This window comes from Protomyctophum parallelum (genome assembly GCF_964188405.1).
Source record: "Protomyctophum parallelum genome assembly, chromosome: 9".
Classification (NCBI taxonomy): Eukaryota; Metazoa; Chordata; class Actinopteri; order Myctophiformes; family Myctophidae; genus Protomyctophum; species Protomyctophum parallelum.
In genome coordinates, this window is record NC_139706.1 from 42,089,364 (window position 1) to 42,108,177 (window position 18,814).

The following is an 18,814-nucleotide window of genomic DNA, read 5'->3' on the forward strand; positions in this document are numbered from 1 at the left end:
CCCATGTTTTTTGAAATTTAGATTTTTTTTCAAATCCTCAAAAATGATGAAAAATGGCGTGCTATAGTATGCCGTACGGTAGGGGCTATAGCCCATGTTAAAAAAAAATAAAAAACGAGGTTAATTTTTTTTTCAAAATTTAAAAAAACGATGGGCTATAACCCATGTTTTTTGAAATTTTGAATTTTTTTCAAATCCTCAAAAATGATGAAAAACGGCGTGCTATAGTATGCCGTACGGTAGGGGCTATAGCCCATGTTCAAAAATGATGAAAAACGAGGTTAAAAAAAAAATCTAAATTTCAAAAAACGATGGGCTATAACCCATGTTTTTTCAAATTTAGAATTTTTTTCAAATCCTCAAAAATGATGAAAAACGGCGTGCTATAGTATGCCGTACGGTAGGGGCTATAGCCCATGTTCAAAAAATTTGAAAAACAAGGTTAAAAAAAAAATCAAAATTTCCAAAAACGATGGGTTATAACCCATGTTTTTTGAAATTTTGAATTTTTTTCAAATCCTCAAAAATGATGAAACACGGCGTGCTATAGTATGCCGTACGGTAGGGGCTATAGCCCATGTTCAAAAATGATGAAAAACGAGGTTAATTTTTTTTTCAAAATTTCAAAATACGATGGGCTATAACCCATGTTTTTTGATTTTTTCTTTTTTTTTCAAATCCTCAAAAATGATGAAAAACGGCGTGCTATAGTATGCCGTACGGTAGGGGCTATAGCCCATGTTAAAAAATGATGAAAAACGAGGTTAAAAAAAAAATCTAAATTTAAAAAAACGATGGGCTATAACCCATGTTTTTTCAAATTTTGAATTTTTTTCAAATCCTCAAAAATGATGAAAAACGGCGTGCTATAGTATGCCGTACGGTAGGGGCTATAGCCCATGTTCAAAAATGTTGAAAGACAAGGTTAAAAAAAAATCAAAATTTCCAAAAACGATGGGTTATAACCCATGTTTTTTGAAATTTTGAATTTTTTTCAAATCCTCAAAAATGATGAAACACGGCGTGCTATAGTATGCCGTACGGTAGGGGCTATAGCCCATGTTCAAAAATGATGAAAAACGAGGTTAATTTTTTTTTCAAAATTTCAAAATACGATGGGCTATAACCCATGTTTTTTGAAATTTAGATTTTTTTTCAAATCCTCAAAAATGATGAAAAATGGCGTGCTATAGTATGCCGTACGGTAGGGGCTATTACCCATGTTAAAAAATGATGAAAAACGAGGTTAATTTTTTTTTCAAAATTTTAAAATACGATGGGCTATAACCCATGTTTTTTGAAATTTAGATTTTTTTTCAAATCCTCAAAAATGATGAAAAATGGCGTGCTATAGTATGCCGTACGGTAGGGGCTATTACCCATGTTAAAAAATGATGAAAAACGAGGTTAATTTTTTTTTCAAAATTTTAAAATACGATGGGCTATAACCCATGTTTTTTGAAATTTAGATTTTTTTTCAAATCCTCAAAAATGATGAAAAATGGCGTGCTATAGTATGCCGTACGGTAGGGGCTATAGCCCATGTTCAAAAATGTTGAAAAACAAGGTTAAAACAAAAATCAAAATTTCAAAAAACGATGGGTTATAACCCATGTTTTTTGAAATTTTGAATTTTTTTCAAATCCTCAAAAATGATGAAAAACGGCGTGCTATAGTATGCCGTACGGTAGGGGCTATAGCCCATGTTCAAAAATGATGAAAAACGAGGTTAATTTTTTTTTCAAAATTTCAAAATACGATGGGTTATAACCCATGTTTTTTGAAATTTAGATTTTTTTTTCAAATCCTCAAAAATGATGAAAAATGGCGTGCTATAGTATGCCGTACGGTAGGGGCTATAGCCCATGTTAAAAAATTATAAAAAACTAGGTTAATTTTTTTTTCAAAATTTAAAAAAACGATGGGCTATAACCCATGTTTTTTCAAATTTTGAATTTTTTTCAAATCCTCAAAAATGATGAAAAACGGCGTGCTATAGTATGCCGTACGGTAGGGGCTATAGCCCATGTTCAAAAATGTTGAAAGACAAGGTTAAAAAAAAATCAAAATTTCCAAAAACGATGGGTTATAACCCATGTTTTTTGAAATTTTGAATTTTTTTCAAATCCTCAAAAATGATGAAACACGGCGTGCTATAGTATGCCGTACGGTAGGGGCTATAGCCCATGTTCAAAAATGATGAAAAACGAGGTTAATTTTTTTTCCAAAATTTCAAAAAACGATGGGCTATAACCCATGTTTTTTGAAATTTTGAATTTTTTTCAAATCCTCAAAAATGATGAAACACGGCGTGCTATAGTATGCCGTACCGTAGGGGCTATAGCCCATGTTCAAAAATGTTGAAAAACAAGGTTAAAAAAAAATTTCAATTTCAAAAAACGATGGGCTATAACCCATGTTTTTTGAAATTTTGATTTTTTTTCAAATCCTCAAAAATGATGAAAAACGGCGTGCTATAGTATGCCGTACGGTAGGGGCTATAGCCCATGTTCAAAAAGGATGAAAAACAAGGTTTAAAAAAAATTCAAAATTTCAAAAAACGATGGGCTATAACCCATGTTTTTTTTAATTTTGAAATTTTTTCAAACCCTCAAAAATGATGAAAAACGGCGTGCTATAGTATGCCGTACGGTAGGGGCTATAGCCCATGTTAAAAAATGATGAAAAACGAGGTTAAAAAAAAATCTAAATTTCAAAAAACGATGGGCTATAACCCATGTTTTTTGAAATTTTGAAATTTTTTCAAATCCTCAAAAATGATGAAAAACGGCGTGCTATAGTATGCCGTACGGTAGGGGCTATAGCCCATGTTAAAAAATGATGAAAAACGAGGTTAAAAAAAATCAAAATTTCAAAAAACGATGGGCTATAACCCATGTTTTTTGAAATTTTGAAATTTTTTCAAATCCTCAAAAATGATGAAAAACGGCGTGCTATAGTATGCCGTACGGTAGGGGCTATAGCCCATGTTCAAAAATGTTGAATAACAAGGTTAAAAAAAAAATCAAAATTTTCAAAAAACGATGGGCTATAACCCATGTTTTTTTATTATTATTTTTTTTTTTTAAATCCTCAAAAATGATGAAAAACGGCGTGCTATAGTATGCCGTACGGTAGGGGCTATAGCCCATGTTCAAAAATGTTGAAAAACAAGGTTAAAAAAAAAATCAAAATTTCCAAAAACGATGGGTTATAACCCATGTTTTTAGAAATTTTGATTTTTTTTCAAATCCTCAAAAATGATGAAACACGGCGTGCTATAGTATGCCGTACGGTAGGGGCTATAGCCCATGTTCAAAAATGATGAAAAACGAGGTAATTTTTTTTTTCAAATTTTCAAAATACGATGGGTTATAACCCATGTTTTTTGAAATTTTGAATTTTTTTCAAATCCTCAAAAATGATGAAAAACGGCGTGCTATAGTATGCCGTACGGTAGGGGCTATAGCCCATGTTCAAAAATGATGAAAAACGAGGTTAATTTTTTTTTCAAAATTTCAAAATACGATGGGCTATAACCCATGTTTTTTGAAATTTTGATTTTTTTTTCAAATCCTCAAAAATGATGAAAAACGGCGTGCTATAGTATGCCGTACGGTAGGGGCTATAGCCCATGTTCAAAAATGTTGAAAAACAAGGTTAAAACAAAAATCAAAATTTCAAAAAACGATGGGTTATAACCCATGTTTTTTGAAATTTTGAATTTTTTTCAAATCCTCAAAAATGATGAAAAACGGCGTGCTATAGTATGCCGTACGGTAGGGGCTATAGCCCATGTTCAAAAATGATGAAAAACGAGGTTAATTTTTTTTTCAAAATTTCAAAATACGATGGGTTATAACCCATGTTTTTTGAAATTTAGATTTTTTTTCAAATCCTCAAAAATGATGAAAAATGGCGTGCTATAGTATGCCGTACGGTAGGGGCTATAGCCCATGTTAAAAAATTATAAAAAACTAGGTTAATTTTTTTTTCAAAATTAAAAAAAACGATGGGCTATAACCCATGTTTTTTGAAATTTAGATTTTTTTTCAAATCCTCAAAAATGATGAAAAACGGCGTGCTATAGTATGCCGTACGGTAGGGGCTATAGCCCATGTTCAAAAATGATGAAAAACGAGGTTAATTTTTTTTTCAAAATTTCAAAATACGATGGGCTATAACCCATGTTTATTTTTTTTATTTATTTTTTTCAAATCCTCAAAAATGATGAAAAACGGCGTGCTATAGTATGCCGTACGGTAGGGGCTATAGCCCATGTTCAAAAATGATGAAAAACGAGGTTAAAAAAAAAATCAAAATTTAAAAAAACGATGGGCTATAACCCATGTTTTTTGAAATTTTGAATTTTTTTCAAATCCTCAAAAATGATGAAAAACGGCGTGCTATAGTATGCCGTACGGTAGGGGCTATAGCCCATGTTCAAAAATGATGAAAAACGAGGTTAATTTTTTTTTCAAAATTTCAAAATACGATGGGTTATAACCCATGTTTTTTGAAATTTAGATTTTTTTTTCAAATCCTCAAAAATGATGAAAAATGGCGTGCTATAGTATGCCGTACGGTAGGGGCTATAGCCCATGTTAAAAAATTATAAAAAACTAGGTTAATTTTTTTTTCAAAATTTAAAAAAACGATGGGCTATAACCCATGTTTTTTGAAATTTAGATTTTTTTTCAAATCCTCAAAAATGATGAAAAATGGCGTGCTATAGTATGCCGTACGGTAGGGGCTATTACCCATGTTAAAAAATGATGAAAAACGAGGTTAATTTTTTTTCAAAATTTTAAAATACGATGGGCTATAACCCATGTTTTTTGAAATTTAGATTTTTTTTCAAATCCTCAAAAATGATGAAAAATGGCGTGCTATAGTATGCCGTACGGTAGGGGCTATTACCCATGTTAAAAAATGATGAAAAACGAGGTTAATTTTTTTTTCAAAATTTTAAAATACGATGGGCTATAACCCATGTTTTTTGAAATTTAGATTTTTTTTCAAATCCTCAAAAATGATGAAAAATGGCGTGCTATAGTATGCCGTACGGTAGGGGCTATAGCCCATGTTCAAAAATGTTGAAAAACAAGGTTAAAACAAAAATCAAAATTTCAAAAAACGATGGGTTATAACCCATGTTTTTTGAAATTTTGAATTTTTTTCAAATCCTCAAAAATGATGAAAAACGGCGTGCTATAGTATGCCGTACGGTAGGGGCTATAGCCCATGTTCAAAAATGATGAAAAACTAGGTTAATTTTTTTTTCAAAATTTCAAAATACGATGGGTTATAACCCATGTTTTTTGAAATTTAGATTATTTTTCAAATCCTCAAAAATGATGGAAAATGGCGTGCTATAGTATGCCGTACGGTAGGGGCTATAGCCCATGTTAAAAAATTATAAAAAACTAGGTTAATTTTTTTTTCAAAATTAAAAAAAACGATGGGCTATAACCCATGTTTTTTGAAATTTTGATTTTTTTTCAAATCCTCAAAAATGATGAAAAACGGCGTGCTATAGTATGCCGTACGGTAGGGGCTATAGCCCATGTTCAAAAATGATGAAAAACGAGGTTAATTTTTTTTTCAAAATTTCAAAATACGATGGGCTATAACCCATGTTTATTTTTTTTATTTATTTTTTTCAAATCCTCAAAAATGATGAAAAACGGCGTGCTATAGTATGCCGTACGGTAGGGGCTATAGCCCATGTTCAAAAATGATGAAAAACGAGGTTAAAAAAACAATCTAAATTTCAAAAAACGATGGGCTATAACCCATGTTTTTTGAAATTTTGAATTTTTTTCAAATCCTCAAAAATGATGAAACACGGCGTGCTATAGTATGCCGTACGGTAGGGGCTATAGCCCATGTTCAAAAATGATGAAAAACGAGGTTAATTTTTTTTTCAAAATTTCAAAATACGATGGGCTATAACCCATGTTTTTTGAAATTTAGATTTTTTTTCAAATCCTCAAAAATGATGAAAAATGGCGTGCTATAGTATGCCGTACGGTAGGGGCTATAGCCCATGTTCAAAAATGATGAAAAACGAGGTTATTTTTTTTTTCAAAATTTCAAAATACGATGGGCTATAACCCATGTTTTTTGAAAAAAAAAAGTTTTTTCAAATCCTCAAAAATGATGAAAAACGGCGTGCTATAGTATGCCGTACGGTAGGGGCTATAGCCCATGTTAAAAAATGATGAAAAACGAGGTTTAAAAAAAAATCAAAATTTCAAAAAACGATGGGCTATAACCCATGTTTTTTGAAATTTTGATTTTTTTTCAAATCCTCAAAAATGATGAAAAACGGCGTGCTATAGTATGCCGTACGGTAGGGGCTATAGCCCATGTTCAAAAATGTTGAAAAACAAGGTTAAAAAAAAAATCAAAATTTCCAAAAACGATGGGTTATAACCCATGTTTTTTGAAATTTTGAATTTTTTTCAAATCCTCAAAAATGATGAAACACGGCGTGCTATAGTATGCCGTACGGTAGGGGCTATAGCCCATGTTCAAAAATGATGAAAAACGAGGTTAATTTTTTTTTCAAAATTTCAAAATACGATGGGCTATAACCCATGTTTTTTGAAATTTAGATTTTTTTTCAAAAATGATGAAAAATGGCGTGCTATAGTATGCCGTACGGTAGGGGCTATAGCCCATGTTAAAAAATGATGAAAAACGAGGTTAATTTGTTTTTCAAAATTTCAAAATACGATGGGCTATAACCCATGTTTTTTGATTTTTTTTTTCTTTTTCAAATCCTCAAAAATGATGAAAAACGGCGTGCTATAGTATGCCGTACGGTAGGGGCTATAGCCCATGTTAAAAAATGATGAAAAACGAGGTTAAAAAAAAAATCTAAATTTCAAAAAACGATGGGTTATAACCCATGTTTTTTGAAATTTTGAATTTTTTTCAAATCCTCAAAAATGATGAAACACGGCGTGCTATAGTATGCCGTACGGTAGGGGCTATAGCCCATGTTCAAAAATGATGAAAAACGAGGTTAATTTTTTTTTCAAATTTTCAAAATACGATGGGCTATAACCCATGTTTTTTGAAATTTAGATTTTTTTTCAAATCCTCAAAAATGATGAAAAATGGCGTGCTATAGTATGCCGTACGGTAGGGGCTATAGCCCATGTTAAAAAATGATGAAAAACGAGGTTAATTCTTTTTTCAAAATTTAAAAAAACGATGGGTTATAACCCATGTTTTTTGAAATTTTGAATTTTTTTCAAATCCTCAAAAATGATGAAAAACGGCGTGCTATAGTATGCCGTACGGTAGGGGCTATAGCCCATGTTCAAAAATGATGAAAAACGAGGTTAATTTTTGTTTCAAATTTTCAAAATACGATGGGCTATAACCCATGTTTTTTGATTTTTTTTTTCTTTTTCAAATCCTCAAAAATGATGAAAAACGGCGTGCTATAGTATGCCGTACGGTAGGGGCTATAGCCCATGTTAAAAAATGATGAAAAACGAGGTTAAAAAAAAAATCAAAATTTCAAAAAACGATGGGCTATAACCCATGTTTTTTGAAATTTTGATTTTTTTTCAAATCCTCAAAAATGATGAAAAACGGCGTGCTATAGTATGCCGTACGGTAGGGGATATAGCCCATGTTCAAAAATGTTGAAAAACAAGGTTAAAAAAAAATTCAAAATTTCCAAAAACGATGGGTTATAACCCATGTTTTTTGAAATTTTGAATTTTTTTCAAATCCTCAAAAATGATGAAACACGGCGTGCTATAGTATGCCGTACGGTAGGGGCTATAGCCCATGTTAAAAAATGATGAAAAACGAGGTTAATTTTTTTTTCAAAATTTCAAAATACGATGGGTTATAACCCATGTTTTTTGAAATTTTGAATTTTTTTCAAATCCTCAAAAATGATGAAAAACGGCGTGCTATAGTATGCCGTACGGTAGGGGCTATAGCCCATGTTCAAAAATGATGAAAAACGAGGTTAATTTTTTTTTCAAAATTTCAAAATACGATGGGCTATAACCCATGTTTTTTGAAATTTTGATTTTTTTTTTCAAATCCTCAAAAATGATGAAAAACGGCGTGCTATAGTATGCCGTACGGTAGGGGCTGTAGCCCATGTTCAAAAATGTTGAAAAACAAGGTTAAAACAAAAATCAAAATTTCAAAAAACGATGGGTTATAACCCATGTTTTTTGAAATTTTGAATTTTTTTCAAATCCTCAAAAATGATGAAAAACGGCGTGCTATAGTATGCCGTACGGTAGGGGCTATAGCCCATGTTCAAAAATGATGAAAAACGAGGTTAATTTATTTTTCAAATTTTCAAAATACGATGGGTTATAACCCATGTTTTTTGAAATTTAGATTTTTTTTCAAATCCTCAAAAATGATGAAAAATGGCGTGCTATAGTATGCCGTACGGTAGGGGCTATAGCCCATGTTAAAAAAAAATAAAAAACGAGGTTAATTTTTTTTTCAAAATTTAAAAAAACGATGGGCTATAACCCATGTTTTTTGATTTTTTTTTTTTTTTCAAATCCTCAAAAATGATGAAAAACGGCGTGCTATAGTATGCCGTACGGTAGGGGCTATAGCCCATGTTAAAAAATGATGAAAAACGAGGTTAAAAAAAAATCAAAATTAAAAAAAACGATGGGCTATAACCCATGTTTTTTCAAATTTTGAATTTTTTTCAAATCCTCAAAAATGATGAAAAACGGCGTGCTATAGTATGCCGTACGGTAGGGGCTATAGCCCATGTTCAAAAATGTTGAAAGACAAGGTTAAAAAAAAAATCAAAATTTCCAAAAACGATGGGTTATAACCCATGTTTTTTGAAATTTTGAATTTTTTTCAAATCCTCAAAAATTATGAAACACGGCGTGCTATAGTATGCCGTACGGTAGGGGCTATAGCCCATGTTCAAAAATGATGAAAAACGAGGTAATTTTTTTTTTCAAAATTTCAAAATACGATGGGCTATAACCCATGTTTTTTGAAATTTAGATTTTTTTTCAAATCCTCAAAAATGATGAAAAATGGCGTGCTATAGTATGCCGTACGGTAGGGGCTATTACCCATGTTAAAAATGATGAAAAACGAGGTTAATTTTTTTTTCAAAATTTAAAAAAACGATGGGTTATAACCCATGTTTTTTGAAATTTAGATTTTTTTTCAAATCCTCAAAAATGATGAAAAATGGCGTGCTATAGTATGCCGTACGGTAGGGGCTATAGCCCATGTTCAAAAATGTTGAAAAACAAGGTTAAAAAAAAAATCAAAATTTCCAAAAACGATGGGTTATAACCCATGTTTTTTGAAATTTTGAATTTTTTTCAAATCCTCAAAAATGATGAAACACGGCGTGCTATAGTATGCCGTACGGTAGGGGCTATAGCCCATGTTCAAAAATGATGAAAAACGAGGTTAATTTTTTTTTCAAAATTTCAAAATACGATGGGCTATAACCCATGTTTTTTTAAATTTAGATTTTTTTTCAAAAATGATGAAAAATGGCGTGCTATAGTATGCCGTACGGTAGGGGCTATAGCCCATGTTAAAAAATGATGAAAAACGAGGTTAATTTTTTTTTCAAAATTTCAAAATACGATGGGCTATAACCCATGTTTTTTGATTTTTTTTTTCTTTTTCAAATCCTCAAAAATGATGAAAAACGGCGTGCTATAGTATGCCGTACGGTAGGGGCTATAGCCCATGTTAAAAAATGATGAAAAACGAGGTTAAAAAAAAAATCTAAATTTCAAAAAACGATGGGTTATAACCCATGTTTTTTGAAATTTTGAATTTTTTTCAAATCCTCAAAAATGATGAAACACGGCGTGCTATAGTATGCCGTACGGTAGGGGCTATAGCCCATGTTCAAAAATGATGAAAAACGAGGTTAATTTTTTTTTCAAAATTTCAAAATACGATGGGCTATAACCCATGTTTTTTGAAATTTAGATTTTTTTTCAAATCCTCAAAAATGATGAAAAATGGCGTGCTATAGTATGCCGTACGGTAGGGGCTATAGCCCATGTTAAAAAATGATGAAAAACGAGGTTAATTCTTTTTTCAAAATTTAAAAAAACGATGGGTTATAACCCATGTTTTTTGAAATTTTGAATTTTTTTCAAATCCTCAAAAATGATGAAAAACGGCGTGCTATAGTATGCCGTACGGTAGGGGCTATAGCCCATGTTCAAAAATGATGAAAAACGAGGTTAAGTTTTGTTTCAAAATTTCAAAATACGATGGGCTATAACCCATGTTTTTTGATTTTTTTTTTCTTTTTCAAATCCTCAAAAATGATGAAAAACGGCGTGCTATAGTATGCCGTACGGTAGGGGCTATAGCCCATGTTAAAAAATGATGAAAAACGAGGTTAAAAAAAAAATCAAAATTTCAAAAAACGATGGGCTATAACCCATGTTTTTTGAAATTTTGAATTTTTTTCAAATCCTCAAAAATGATGAAAAACGGCGTGCTATAGTATGCCGTACGGTAGGGGCTATAGCCCATGTTCAAAAATGTTGAAAGACAAGGTTAAAAAAAAAATCAAAATTTCCAAAAACGATGGGTTATAACCCATGTTTTTTGAAATTTTGAATTTTTTTCAAATCCTCAAAAATTATGAAACACGGCGTGCTATAGTATGCCGTACGGTAGGGGCTATAGCCCATGTTCAAAAATGATGAAAAACGAGGTAAATTTTTTTTTCAAAATTTCAAAATACGATGGGCTATAACCCATGTTTTTTGAAATTTAGATTTTTTTTCAAATCCTCAAAAATGATGAAAAATGGCGTGCTATAGTATGCCGTACGGTAGGGGCTATTACCCATGTTAAAAAATGATGAAAAACGAGGTTAATTTTTTTTTCAAAATTTAAAAAAACGATGGGTTATAACCCATGTTTTTTGAAATTTAGATTTTTTTTCAAATCCTCAAAAATTATGAAACACGGCGTGCTATAGTATGCCGTACGGTAGGGGCTATAGCCCATGTTCAAAAATGATGAAAAACGAGGTTAATTTTTTTTTCAAAATTTCAAAATACGATGGGCTATAACCCATGTTTTTTGAAATTTAGATTTTTTTTCAAAAATGATGAAAAATGGCGTGCTATAGTATGCCGTACGGTAGGGGCTATAGCCCATGTTAAAAAATGATGAAAAACGAGGTTAATTTTTTTTTCAAAATTTCAAAATACGATGGGCTATAACCCATGTTTTTTTATTTTTTTTTTCTTTTTCAAATCCTCAAAAATGATGAAAAACGGCGTGCTATAGTATGCCGTACGGTAGGGGCTATAGCCCATGTTAAAAAATGATGAAAAACGAGGTTAAAAAAAAAATCTAAATTTCAAAAAACGATGGGTTATAACCCATGTTTTTTGAAATTTTGAATTTTTTTCAAATCCTCAAAAATGATGAAACACGGCGTGCTATAGTATGCCGTACGGTAGGGGCTATAGCCCATGTTCAAAAATGATGAAAAACGAGGTTAATTTTTTTTTCAAAATTTCAAAATACGATGGGCTATAACCCATGTTTTTTGAAATTTAGATTTTTTTTCAAATCCTCAAAAATGATGAAAAATGGCGTGCTATAGTATGCCGTACGGTAGGGGCTATAGCCCATGTTAAAAAATGATGAAAAACGAGGTTAATTCTTTTTTCAAAATTTAAAAAAACGATGGGTTATAACCCATGTTTTTTGAAATTTTGAATTTTTTTCAAATCCTCAAAAATGATGAAAAACGGCGTGCTATAGTATGCCGTACGGTAGGGGCTATAGCCCATGTTCAAAAATGATGAAAAACGAGGTTAAGTTTTGTTTCAAAATTTCAAAATACGATGGGCTATAACCCATGTTTTTTGATTTTTTTTTTCTTTTTCAAATCCTCAAAAATGATGAAAAACGGCGTGCTATAGTATGCCGTACGGTAGGGGCTATAGCCCATGTTAAAAAATGATGAAAAACGAGGTTAAAAAAAAATCAAAATTTCAAAAAACGATGGGCTATAACCCATGTTTTTTGAAATTTTGAATTTTTTTCAAATCCTCAAAAATGATGAAAAACGGCGTGCTATAGTATGCCGTACGGTAGGGGCTATAGCCCATGTTCAAAAATGTTGAAAAACAAGGTTAAAAAAAAAATCAAAATTTCCAAAAACGATGGGTTATAACCCATGTTTTTTGAAATTTTGAATTTTTTTCAAATCCTCAAAAATGATGAAACACGGCGTGCTATAGTATGCCGTACGGTAGGGGCTATAGCCCATGTTCAAAAATGTTGAAAAACAAGGTTAAAAAAAAAATCAAAATTTCCAAAAACGATGGGTTATAACCCATGTTTTTTGAAATTTTGATTTTTTTTCAAATCCTCAAAAATGATGAAACACGGCGTGCTATAGTATGCCGTACGGTAGGGGCTATAGCCCATGTTAAAAAATGATGAAAAACGAGGTTAATTTTTTTTTCAAAATTTCAAAATACGATGGGTTATAACCCATGTTTTTTGAAATTTTGAATTTTTTTCAAATCCTCAAAAATGATGAAAAACGGCGTGCTATAGTATGCCGTACGGTAGGGGCTATAGCCCATGTTCAAAAATGATGAAAAACGAGGTTAATTTTTTTTTCAAAATTTCAAAATACGATGGGCTATAACCCATGTTTTTTGAATTTTTTTTTTTTTTTTTCAAATCCTCAAAAATGATGAAAAACGGCGTGCTATAGTATGCCGTACGGTTGGGGCTATAGCCCATGTTCAAAAATGTTGAAAAACAAGGTTAAAACAAAAATCAAAATTTCAAAAAACGATGGGTTATAACCCATGTTTTTTGAAATTTTGATTTTTTTTCAAATCCTCAAAAATGATGAAAAACGGCGTGCTATAGTATGCCGTACGGTAGGGGCTATAGCCCATGTTCAAAAATGATGAAAAACGAGGTTAATTTTTTTTTCAAAATTTCAAAATACGATGGGCTATAACCCATGTTTTTTGAAATTTTGATTTTTTTTTTCAAATCCTCAAAAATGATGAAAAACGGCGTGCTATAGTATGCCGTACGGTAGGGGCTATAGCCCATGTTCAAAAATGTTGAAAAACAAGGTTAAAACAAAAATCAAAATTTCAAAAAACGATGGGTTATAACCCATGTTTTTTGAAATTTTGAATTTTTTTCAAATCCTCAAAAATGATGAAAAACGGCGTGCTATAGTATGCCGTACGGTAGGGGCTATAGCCCATGTTCAAAAATGATGAAAAACGAGGTTAATTTTTTTTTCAAAATTTCAAAATACGATGGGTTATAACCCATGTTTTTTGAAATTTTGAATTTTTTTCAAATCCTCAAAAATGATGAAAAACGGCGTGCTATAGTATGCCGTACGGTAGGGGCTATAGCCCATGTTCAAAAATGATGAAAAACGAGGTTAATTTTTTTTTCAAAATTTCAAAATACGATGGGCTATAACCCATGTTTTTTGAAATTTTGATTTTTTTTTTCAAATCCTCAAAAATGATGAAAAACGGCGTGCTATAGTATGCCGTACGGTAGGGGCTATAGCCCATGTTCAAAAATGTTGAAAAACAAGGTTAAAACAAAAATCAAAATTTCAAAAAACGATGGGTTATAACCCATGTTTTTTGAAATTTTGAATTTTTTTCAAATCCTCAAAAATGATGAAAAACGGCGTGCTATAGTATGCCGTACGGTAGGGGCTATAGCCCATGTTCAAAAATGATGAAAAACGAGGTTAATTTCTTTTTCAAAATTTCAAAATACGATGGGTTATAACCCATGTTTTTTGAAATTTTGATTTTTTTTCAAATCCTCAAAAATGATGAAAAATGGCGTGCTATAGTATGCCGTACGGTAGGGGCTATTACCCATGTTAAAAAATGATGAAAAACGAGGTAAATTTTTTTTTCAAAATTTCAAAATACGATGGGCTATAACCCATGTTTTTTGAAATTTAGATTTTTTTTCAAATCCTCAAAAATGATGAAAAATGGCGTGCTATAGTATGCCGTACGGTAGGGGCTATTACCCATGTTAAAAAATGATGAAAAACTAGGTTAATTTTTTTTTCAAAATTAAAAAAAACGATGGGTTATAACCCATGTTTTTTTAAATTTAGATTTTTTTTCAAATCCTCAAAAATGATGAAAAATGGCGTGCTATAGTATGCCGTACGGTAGGGGCTATAGCCCATGTTCAAAAATGTTGAAAAACAAGGTTAAAACAAAAATCAAAATTTCAAAAAACGATGGGTTATAACCCATGTTTTTTGAAATTTTGAATTTTTTTCAAATCCTCAAAAATGATGAAAAACGGCGTGCTATAGTATGCCGTACGGTAGGGGCTATAGCCCATGTTCAAAAATGATGAAAAACAAGGTTAATTTTTTTTTCAAAATTTCAAAAAACGATGGGCTATAACCCATGTTTTTGAAATTTGATTTTTTTTTCAAATCCTCAAAAATGATGAAAAACTCCGTGCTATAGTATGCCGTACGGTAGGGGCTATAGCCCATGTTAAAAAATGATGAAAAACGAGGTTAAAAAAATAATCAAAATTTCAAAAAACGATGGGCTATAACCCATGTTTTTTGAAATTTTGAATTTTTTTCAAATCCTCAAAAATTATGAAAAACGGCGTGCTATAGTATGCCGTACGGTAGGGGCTATAGCCCATGTTCAAAAATGTTGAAAAACAAGGTTAAAAAAAAAATCTAAATTAAAAAAAACGATGGGTTATAACCCATGTTTTTTTAAATTTTGAATTTTTTTCAAATCCTCAAAAATGATGAAACACGGCGTGCTATAGTATGCCGTACGGTAGGGGCTATAGCCCATGTTCAAAAATGATGAAAAACAAGGTTTAAAAAAAATTCAAAATTTCAAAAAACGATGGGCTATAACCCATCGTTTTTGTTTTTTTTTTCATTTTTTTCAAATCCTCAAAAATGATGAAAAACGGCGTGCTATAGTATGCCGTACGGTAGGGGCTATAGCCCATTTTCAAAAAGGATGAAAAACAAGGTTTAAAAAAATTTCAAAATTTCAAAAAACGACGAAAATTTTTCAAACCCTCAAAAATGATGAAAAACGGCGTGCTATAGTATGCCGTACGGTAGGGGCTATAGCCCATGTTAAAAAATGATGAAAAACGAGGTTAAAAAAAAATCAAATTTTCAAAAAACGTTGGGCTATAACCCATGTTTTTTGAAATTTTGATTTTTTTTTCAAATCCTCAAAAATGATGAAAAACGGCGTGCTATAGTATGCCGTACGGTAGGGGCTATAGCCCATGTTGAAAAATGATGAAAAACAAGGTTAAAAAAAAAATCAAAATTTCAAAAAACAATGGGCTATAACCCATGTTTTTTGAAATTTTGATTTTTTTTTTCAAATCCTCAAAAATGATGAAAAACGGCGTGCTATAGTATGCCGTATGGTAGGGGCTATAGCCCATGTTCAAAAATGATGAAAAACAAGGTTAATTTTTTTTTCAAAATTTCAAAAAACGATGGGCTATAACCCATGTTTTTGAAATTAGATTTTTTTTTCAAATCCTCAAAAATGATGAAAAACTCCGTGCTATAGTATGCCGTACGGTAGGGGCTATAGCCCATGTTCAAAAATGATGAAAAACGAGGTAAATTTCTTTTTCAAAATTTCAAAAAACGATGGGCTATAACCCATGTTTTTTGAAATTTAGATTTTTTTTCAAATCCTCAAAAATGATGAAAAACGGCGTGCTATAGTATGCCGTACGGTAGGGGCTATAGCCCATGTTCAAAAATGATGAAAAACGAGGTAAATTTCTTTTTCAAAATTTCAAAAAACGATGGGCTATAACCCATGTTTTTTGAAATTTTGATTTTTTTTTCAAATCCTCAAAAATGATGAAAAACGGCGTGCTATAGTATGCCGTACGGTAGGGGCTATAGCCCATGTTAAAAAATGATGAAAAACAAGGTTATTTTTTTTTTCAAAATTTCAAAAAACTATGGGCTATTACCCATGTTTTTTGAAATTTTGAAATTTTTTCAAATCCTCAAAAATGATGAAAAACTCCGTGCTATAGTATGCCGTACGGTAGGGGCTATAGCCCATGTTAAAAAATGATGAAAAACGAGGTTAAAAAAAAAATCAAAATTTCAAAAAACGATGGGCTATAACCCATGTTTTTTGAAATTTTGAATTTTTTTCAAATCCTCAAAAATGATGAAAAACGGCGTGCTATAGTATGCCGTACGGTAGGGGCTATAGCCCATGTTCAAAAAGGATGAAAAACAAGGTTTAAAAAAAATTCAAAATTTCAAAAAACGATGGGCTATAACCCATGTTTTTTGAAATTTTGAAAATTTTTCAAACCCTCAAAAATGATGAAAAACGGCGTGCTATAGTATGCCGTACGGTAGGGGCTATAGCCCATGTTAAAAAATGATGAAAAACGAGGTTAAAAAAAAATCAAAATTTCAAAAAACGTTGGGCTATAACCCATGTTTTTTGAAATTTTGATTTTTTTTTCAAATCCTCAAAAATGATGAAAAACGGCATGCTATAGTATGCCGTACGGTAGGGGCTATAGCCCATGTTCAAAAATGATGAAAAACGAGGTAAATTTCTTTTTCAAAATTTCAAAAAACGATGGGCTATAACCCATGTTTTTTGAAATTTTGATTTTTTTTCAAATCCTCAAAAATGATGAAAAACGGCGTGCTATAGTATGCCGTACGGTAGGGGCTATAGCCCATGTTAAAAAATGATGAAAAACAAGGTTATTTTTTTTTTCAAAATTTCAAAAAACTATGGGCTATTACCCATGTTTTTTGAAATTTTGAATTTTTTTCAAATCCTCAAAAATTATGAAAAACGGCGTTCTATAGTATGCCGTACGGTAGGGGCTATAGCCCATGTTCAAAAATGTTGAAAAACAAGGTTAAAAAAAAAATCTAAATTTCAAAAAACAATGGGCTATAACCCATGTTTTTTGAAAATTTGATTTTTTTTCAAATCCTCAAAAATGATGAAACACGGCGTGCTATAGTATGCCGTACGGTAGGGGCTATAGCCCATGTTCAAAAATGATGAAAAACGAGGTTAAAAAAAAATCAAATTTTCAAAAAACGTTGGGCTATAACCCATGTTTTTTGAAATTTTGATTTTTTTTTCAAATCCTCAAAAATGATGAAAAACGGCGTGCTATAGTATGCCGTACGGTAGGGGCTATAGCCCATGTTGAAAAATGATGAAAAACAAGGTTAAAAAAAAAATCAAAATTTCAAAAAACAATGGGCTATAACCCATGTTTTTTGAAATTTTGATTTTTTTTTTCAAATCCTCAAAAATGATGAAAAACGGCGTGCTATAGTATGCCGTATGGTAGGGGCTATAGCCCATGTTCAAAAATGATGAAAAACAAGGTTAATTTTTTTTTCAAAATTTCAAAAAACGATGGGCTATAACCCATGTTTTTGAAATTAGATTTTTTTTTCAAATCCTCAAAAATGATGAAAAACTCCGTGCTATAGTATGCCGTACGGTAGGGGCTATAGCCCATGTTCAAAAATGATGAAAAACGAGGTAAATTTCTTTTTCAAAATTTCAAAAAACGATGGGCTATAACCCATGTTTTTTGAAATTTAGATTTTTTTTCAAATCCTCAAAAATGATGAAAAACGGCGTGCTATAGTATGCCGTACGGTAGGGGCTATAGCCCATGTTCAAAAATGATGAAAAACGAGGTAAATTTCTTTTTCAAAATTTCAAAAAACGATGGGCTATAACCCATGTTTTTTGAAATTTTGATTTTTTTTCAAATCCTCAAAAATGATGAAAAACGGCGTGCTATAGTATGCCGTACGGTAGGGGCTATAGCCCATGTTAAAAAATGATGAAAAACAAGGTTATTTTTTTTTTCAAAATTTCAAAAAACTATGGGCTATTACCCATGTTTTTTGAAATTTTGAAATTTTTTCAAATCCTCAAAAATGATGAAAAACTCCGTGCTATAGTATGCCGTACGGTAGGGGCTATAGCCCATGTTAAAAAATGATGAAAAACGAGGTTAAAAAAAAAATCAAAATTTCAAAAAACGATGGGCTATAACCCATGTTTTTTGAAATTTTGAATTTTTTTCAAATCCTCAAAAATGATGAAAAACGGCGTGCTATAGTATGCCGTACGGTAGGGGCTATAGCCCATGTTCAAAAAGGATGAAAAACAAGGTTTAAAAAAAATTCAAAATTTCTAAAAACGATGGGCTATAACCCATGTTTTTTGAAATTTTGAAAATTTTTCAAACCCTCAAAAATGATGAAAAACGGCGTGCTATAGTATGCCGTACGGTAGGGGCTATAGCCCATGTTAAAAAATGATGAAAAACGAGGTTAAAAAAAAATCAAAATTTCAAAAAACGTTGGGCTATAACCCATGTTTTTTGAAATTTTGATTTTTTTTTCAAATCCTCAAAAATGATGAAAAACGGCATGCTATAGTATGCCGTACGGTAGGGGCTATAGCCCATGTTCAAAAATGATGAAAAACGAGGTAAATTTCTTTTTCAAAATTTCAAAAAACGATGGGCTATAACCCATGTTTTTTGAAATTTTGATTTTTTTTCAAATCCTCAAAAATGATGAAAAACGGCGTGCTATAGTATGCCGTACGGTAGGGGCTATAGCCCATGTTAAAAAATGATGAAAAACAAGGTTATTTTTTTTTTCAAAATTTCAAAAAACTATGGGCTATTACCCATGTTTTTTGAAATTTTGAAT